General features: G+C 35.7%; 1 pseudogene; it reads left to right on the top strand.

Moving 5' to 3' along the window:
* The window catches only part of LOC107659100 (rap1 GTPase-GDP dissociation stimulator 1-like), a 48,290-nt pseudogene that overhangs the window by 492 nt on the left and 40,953 nt on the right, over positions 1-6,845 (top strand).

Here is a 6,845-nt window from a genome sequence, read left to right as displayed (position 1 = left end):
CTTAAACCAGCATCCCAGCGTCAAAACATACCTAACCAGCATATGCTGGTTTTTTCAACAGGGATGTCGACGCTCGTGCTTATTGTGCAATATAGGCTAGTGTAACAATATAAACATCGAATACTTTCCCTCATTAGTTAAACATTATAAATCTTGCCTTGTTTTGTTTATATGTAGGTACTGTTTGGTCTGATTAACAATTAACACTCAGTTAAAGAGGAAAGCATGTTCACACCTTTGCTTTATAAATCATTAGCTCATCCATGAACATGATTTCTGCCCGAGTCCCGTCGGATTGCGTCGGCTGTGGGGATGAAGACCACAACTCCCATGATTCCACACTCAGTCATAGCGTCATCAAACTACACCTTTGACTATTTGTTTATTTTGAATACGTGCCCTCTAGCAGCGAAAATTACATATTGTGCCTTTAAATACCTTTTTGGCAATAATTGTTTTTTTGTAACTTTTAGTCTATTAGTATCACAGTGATGGTGTTTACCCTTATAGTCAATGTAGTAGTAACCATGTTTTTTGGCGTATTGATTAACATTTGTATAACCACAGTTTTACTACAAATACCATGGTTAAACTACGGTTAATGTGTGGTTACCATGGTTTAACTATAGTAACCATGTTTTTTTGGTTTTATTTGTAGCAAACTATGGTTAATTTTTGAAAGGGTGGGCATACAGCTCCTATTTAACTGCTGTAAGGTGTGCTTTGTGGTATGAAATATATATATGTGTGTGTGTGTGTGTGTGTGTGTGTGTGTTCATGCCTTTAAATACCTTTTTGGCAATAATTGTTTTTTTGTAACTTTTAGTCTATTAGTATCACAGTGATGGTGTTTACCCTTATAGTCAATGTAGTAGTAACCATGTTTTTTGGCGTATTGATTAACATTTGTATAACCACAGTTTTACTACAAATACCATGGTTAAACTACGGTTAATGTGTGGTTACCATGGTTTAACTATAGTAACCATGTTTTTTTGGTTTTATTTGTAGCAAACTATGGTTAATTTTTGAAAGGGTGGGCATACAGCTCCTATTTAACTGCTGTAAGGTGTGCTTTGTGGTATGAAATATATATATGTGTGTGTGTGTGTGTGTGTGTGTGTGTGTGTGTGTGTGCATGTTTAGGTGATTTATGAGAAGACACAAATTTGTATAATTAAACAATGTTTTATTAAAAATATAAAATGTAGAAAGTTTTCTGTGAGTGGTAGGTTTAGGGTAGGGGGATAGAATATACAGTTTGTACAGTATAAAAACCATTACTCCCATGGAGAGTCCCCATAAAACATAAAAAACAATGTGTGTGTGTGTGTAAAGATTTGCATGCTTCCATTCCCTTAGTTTGTGTGTTTAATTGTATTGAATGTGCACTTGTAGTTGTAACGGGGCTGACGAGACGTGAGACGTGTGGTTTGTGTTGTGCGAGAGTCAATGTAATGGAAAGGGTGACCTCTGGTGGTGAATAAACGGAAGTCCATGGACCGAATTCGTGACAGTAGTGTACTTTAAATTGTAAAAGTAGGCTACTTTTTAAAATACTGTAATTACAGATAATAATAATATCATATCAGATACTAATATCAATGTAATAAAAGGTCACAAGTGTACTTGAAGAGTGCACTAAAAGTTTTACTTTAACGTACATTTTAATCATTGTTTTAATCTTAATCTTTTGTCATGTTTTAAAGAAGTACACTTATTTTGATATGTTGAGTATCATACTAACATGTAAAGCACATGTACAGTACTTGAGCATAACGTAACTGTACTGTGTACTTAAATACTTAAGTGGGTCAAAAGCACTCTACTGCATATACATTCAAACATATATTAATATATAAAGTCAATATAAATGTATAAACATAATATTAACATTATGAATATTTAAAACAAACATTATAGACATTTTAACATACATTATTTCCATATTAAATACTGTTTTTAAAGGTATCCCACCCACTAACAGGTGCCGTGATGAAGAGATAATTGTGTTATTCACTTCACCTGTGCCTGATTGGTATATATATATATATATATATATATATATATATATATATGCTTTAATGATTATAGAGTTTTTCGCCTACTGTGTAATAAAATCAGACATCTGGCCTATAAAAGTATAGTAAATCCATGGATCATTATAATATAATTGTATCATTGTAAATTTATTCTCACAGTTACAGAATTGCTAAAGAATTTAATAAGCTTTAATGATTTACTTCACAAGAGGGCTGTCCACTAGAGGGCGTAACTTCATCAGTTAGTGGTGTGAATAAAACTAGTTGACCTGTTTTGATCAAAAACTGAAATAAACAAAACAATGCACCAGTGCATGATGGGGCTAAAAGATAGTCTATCTTAATTAAAACGTACTTAAACATAGCATTTTACTAAAACGTGGAAAACTGAAGGAATGAAATGTAACTATATTTAAGCTGTGTGCAATTTTATGAGCTGCATCACTGATGCAGAAACTGGGACACAGTAAAGGACAAACTTTTTTACAAATAAAACAATCGAAATAAAACCAGCTTTAGTGACCACGTGATAACGCAATTCCGTCATGACGGAAATGAATCGCTTAAAACGAATCGTTTGGAAGAACCGATTCGCGCAAACGAGTCAGACGAGCAACATGACTATCAGACTCGAGCAAATCCTCAAGGGGCGTGGCCTGTTTCAACGACAACATAGTCTACCAATCAGCGTCGAGACAAGAACGCTCTGTGCGGACCACGAACCAATCAGGTGAGAGGAAGGCGGGGCTTCGCCGCGCTCGTCTGCTGTGCGGAGAATCAGACAGCTCGCTCACTAGAAGGAAGTGCATCTGAAGTGCCTCTGGCTTTATTTTGATGCACAAGAGCACTCATCTCTTTCTGATAAAATAACGTAATCCCCGACATCAGCACAGAGGGGTCTCGCCCGGTTGTATGCATCTCCCCCCGAGCGGTAGAGGCTGTTTTCACTGGAGCAGCGAGGGTTAAAGTGGGCCTTGCCCGGATATCTGTCTGACAAGCGAACCAAAACCGATCCGGAACCCGCCTGAAGATAACCAGCACACTCAGTCCTCCAGAGAGCACACTTGGAGCCCGTTTTGGATACTATAACACTGACACACACTAGCCAGATGGGTAAGTAAAGCGAAACATGAAGATTTGCAGATTCCTGAACTCCTCATGAGCAGTCTTTAATATTTACAAATGCACACTAGTGAGTGTGTGAGAGTAGCTCAGGCAGTAACTAATGGTTTTGAGCCACAGCCAGACAACTCATCTCGAGAGCCCATCCTTCAGAGAGAGGCTGTGATGTAACGTTGCCATGGATTATTCACAAATGCACAACAGGACCACACATGCTCATCATCCTGCATCCTTCATTTTTGGGCTAATTATATTCATCTGGTTTTTGGTGAGATGATCACCAGTGCCTGAAAACTGCTTATGAGTATTTAAATCTGCAGTGAATCGCAGTTCATGTTTCCTAGACATCCCCAGTGCATCCCAGTCTTGTGTGGCTGACAGCCTGTGATGTAACACTTGACACAAATGTGTGAACTAGAACTTGCTGTGCCGGCCAGTGAATGCGTGTTGAACTGAATGTGCATGTCAGGTTGATTCAAATGCAGATATGAACAATCTGGATCATGAAACAGTAAGATGGTGAGTCTGCAGAAAAGGAGGTCACATATGAGCAGACATACGCTGAATATTCTGATGGAGGGATGGGCTGAGGTGTGTCGGGGCAGTGATTTTCAACCTTTTTTGTCTTATTTACTCCAACAGTAGACAGAAAATCATAAATATGTTCCTATTAACTGATGTTATCATTTATATTATTATTATTAATACCATATACTGGATATTCTGCTACGTGTGTCATCTATGCAAGTTGTTAGGGCTTAAACACAGTATTTTATTTTATTTCGTTAAAGGGATTTTTAAACCAAAAATTCACCCTCATGCTATTACAAATCTGTATGGCTTTCTTTCTTGAAAAAGATATTTTAAAGAATGTTCCATTGACTTATATATTTAGATGTTTTTGAACAGCTGAAAAATCGTATAAATCGTATTTTCAGGACAGGTTGCAAAGTAAAAGTATAAAAATGCATGAATGAATAATTCACAATATGATCCGTAACACGCAACATGCAAATAAATAGGATCAATTCTGATTTCATGACGACTGTAAAATAGAGCTGAAAAAAAGAAGTGAGATTAATCACCCTATTCACCTGTTTTCTAAATGCATGTTTTTGATCTTATTGTGAATTATTCATCCTTGCATATGTTGTTTTTACATTTTTTAAATGTATTATTCATGTAATTTATGTTCAGTCTGTGAAAAGGCAGCAGTTACAGTTCTGACAAGACAAGAGAAACAGCAAAGATATTTTACAAACCAGAGTATCTGCGTATGGCTGTATTTGCTTTACTCCATTTTTCTGCAATCCTGATTGTTAAACAGACATTCCACCCTTTTAAATGGATATTTCACTAAAAAAGGGAAATGTTGTCATCATTTATTCACCTCATGTTGTTCCAAACCTGTAAAAATGTCTTTCTTCTGTTAAACAACAAAGAAGATATTTTGAAGAATGTTGATAGCTGAACAGTTGCTGGCACCCATTGACTTCCATAGTATTTGTTCCATATTATGGAAGTCAATGGGGACCAGCAACTGTCTGGTTACCAACATTCTTCAAATGATATTCTTTTGTGTTCCACAGAAGAAAGAAACTCAAACAGGTTTGAAACAACATGAGGGTGAGTAAATGATGGCAACATTTTCATTTTTGTTTGAACGATCCCTTTACAGCAACTGTCTGGTTACCAACATTCTTCAAATGATATTCTTTTGTGTTCCACAGAAGAAAGAAACTCAAACAGGTTTGAAACAACTTGAGGGTGAGTAAATGATGGCAAAATTTTCATTTTTGTTTGAACGATCCCTTTAATATGGCAAATTACAGATGAGAAAACTTTTGTGCATTTAAAAATATTGCACAACAAGATTAAAGTAATTCATTTCGGTTGTGTGCTACTATTTTGTCCGAGTTTAATAGTAATTGTCCCTTCACAACAGATCGCTGTAGCGCCACAGTTCAAGCGGCACGTGAACCGATCATCTCCTCTTTACTAGTTATTATAGCACAAAATAAACATGAATGAACATCAGAGGTATCTTGTTTCAACTGCGGAAAGACACCAGTACACACCATTTTTCAAGTTCAAGTCCACCGACATTAATCTACTCTCTTATCTGGTTTGTTTGTCGGACAAAATGGCAGATTCGGCGTTATGATTGGTCAGATCGCCTGTCAATCAAACTCCCTGCGAAGTGTCTATTGCAACGTATTCATTTACACCAAAAGTGTGTTTTTCTGGATCCTGTAACCCCAACTGTAGTTTTTTCCTTTATATTTAAATGTACTGTAGAACATATGAAAACCAAGTAATTTTAGCAGTTTGAACAGTTTTGTCATTCAGATTCACTTTTTTTGGTATTCAAACGAGCAGAAAGAAGACACAACCAGCTTATGTAGAAAATTGCACCAAATTTTATTTATTTATGCAGAAAAGGAAATTAGAGTTGGTTTAATCAGTATTGTTGTAGTAGTTATGCTTTATACAGGAGTATGATATAGTTCATTTGAATCTGAAAGTTCTTGGGAATTTGTGCTTTTATTTCATTTTTCTAGCCTAAATATAAAGTAGACGGGTGATTTGATGATAGATCTGACTCATTGTCTCCGTTGGCTTTTATCTTGACGTGATGTGTTAATGGAACGAAGGCTTCACTGGCTTTAACATCCCTACAGTGACAAGTATGTTCTAGAATCACCATTCACACTTTAATTGGCTTCTTTTCTGCCCTTGTCTTATTAGTTGAGCTCTTCTGCATATTAAAAGAGCTTCCAAACATGACAGATGTTTCTGTGAATCAGACAGTAGAGCATGGCGCCTGCAACACCAAGGTCATGGGTCCAGTTCTCAGAGAATGCATGAAAACTTTGGATTAAAGCATCAGCAATATGAGTGTATGTAGTATGAGTATTGTTGAAGTCATAGCTTTGAGGAGAGAGTAGCGCTTTGAGCAACATCAGGTCCTGGCCCTGTTCCTCTCAATGCTTACTGTCAGCCTTTGCACTGTCCTAATGAAGTAAAGGCAAAAAGGAGGATACTTGGAGAAAAAGCGTACACATTATAAGACAGACCTTATTACTGTACACAACTATTATAATGTGCAACATTTTTCAAGACCTTATAAAGCATAAAATAATGGTCTGAAAAATCACATAAAAAAATGGAACACTCCATTTAACCATTAGACAAAATATATATATATATATATATATATATATAAAAAAAAAATACAAAAAAATGTGCATATGGTTTTTGTTGGGATTCATATTCATCAGCCTTTTATGGCTCATATAAGTATGATCTAGGAGAACATGGAGCTCATACTTGAGGAAAAACACCAAACTGAGCAAATATAAGCAATTTGGTGCAGTTTCTAATATTTATATGACCAAAAATTAAGATGAAATTCTGATCAATTGATTGTAATGCAAATCTACTTATATAAAGTACTTACATGAAATGCATTTAAATGTCAGTTGTCACTCTGTATCTCCTAATAATATGTGTTAGTTAGGTGATATTTTATGATCAAAGCTCTAGTTTTTATTTTGGGGCCAAAACATATAATGCAATGCAATGCAATGATGACTGAGAAATTAACAAATAAAACATTCAAAAAGCCTGACGATCATATTTGGTACTCACATTTTACATTAATTTTCTAAAAACTCATGT

This window comes from Sinocyclocheilus anshuiensis, unplaced genomic scaffold (assembly GCF_001515605.1).
Source record: "Sinocyclocheilus anshuiensis isolate Anshui unplaced genomic scaffold, SAMN03320099.WGS_v1.1 scaffold87, whole genome shotgun sequence".
Taxonomy (NCBI): domain Eukaryota; kingdom Metazoa; phylum Chordata; class Actinopteri; order Cypriniformes; family Cyprinidae; genus Sinocyclocheilus; species Sinocyclocheilus anshuiensis.
This window is presented reverse-complemented; position numbering and strand designations above follow the sequence as displayed.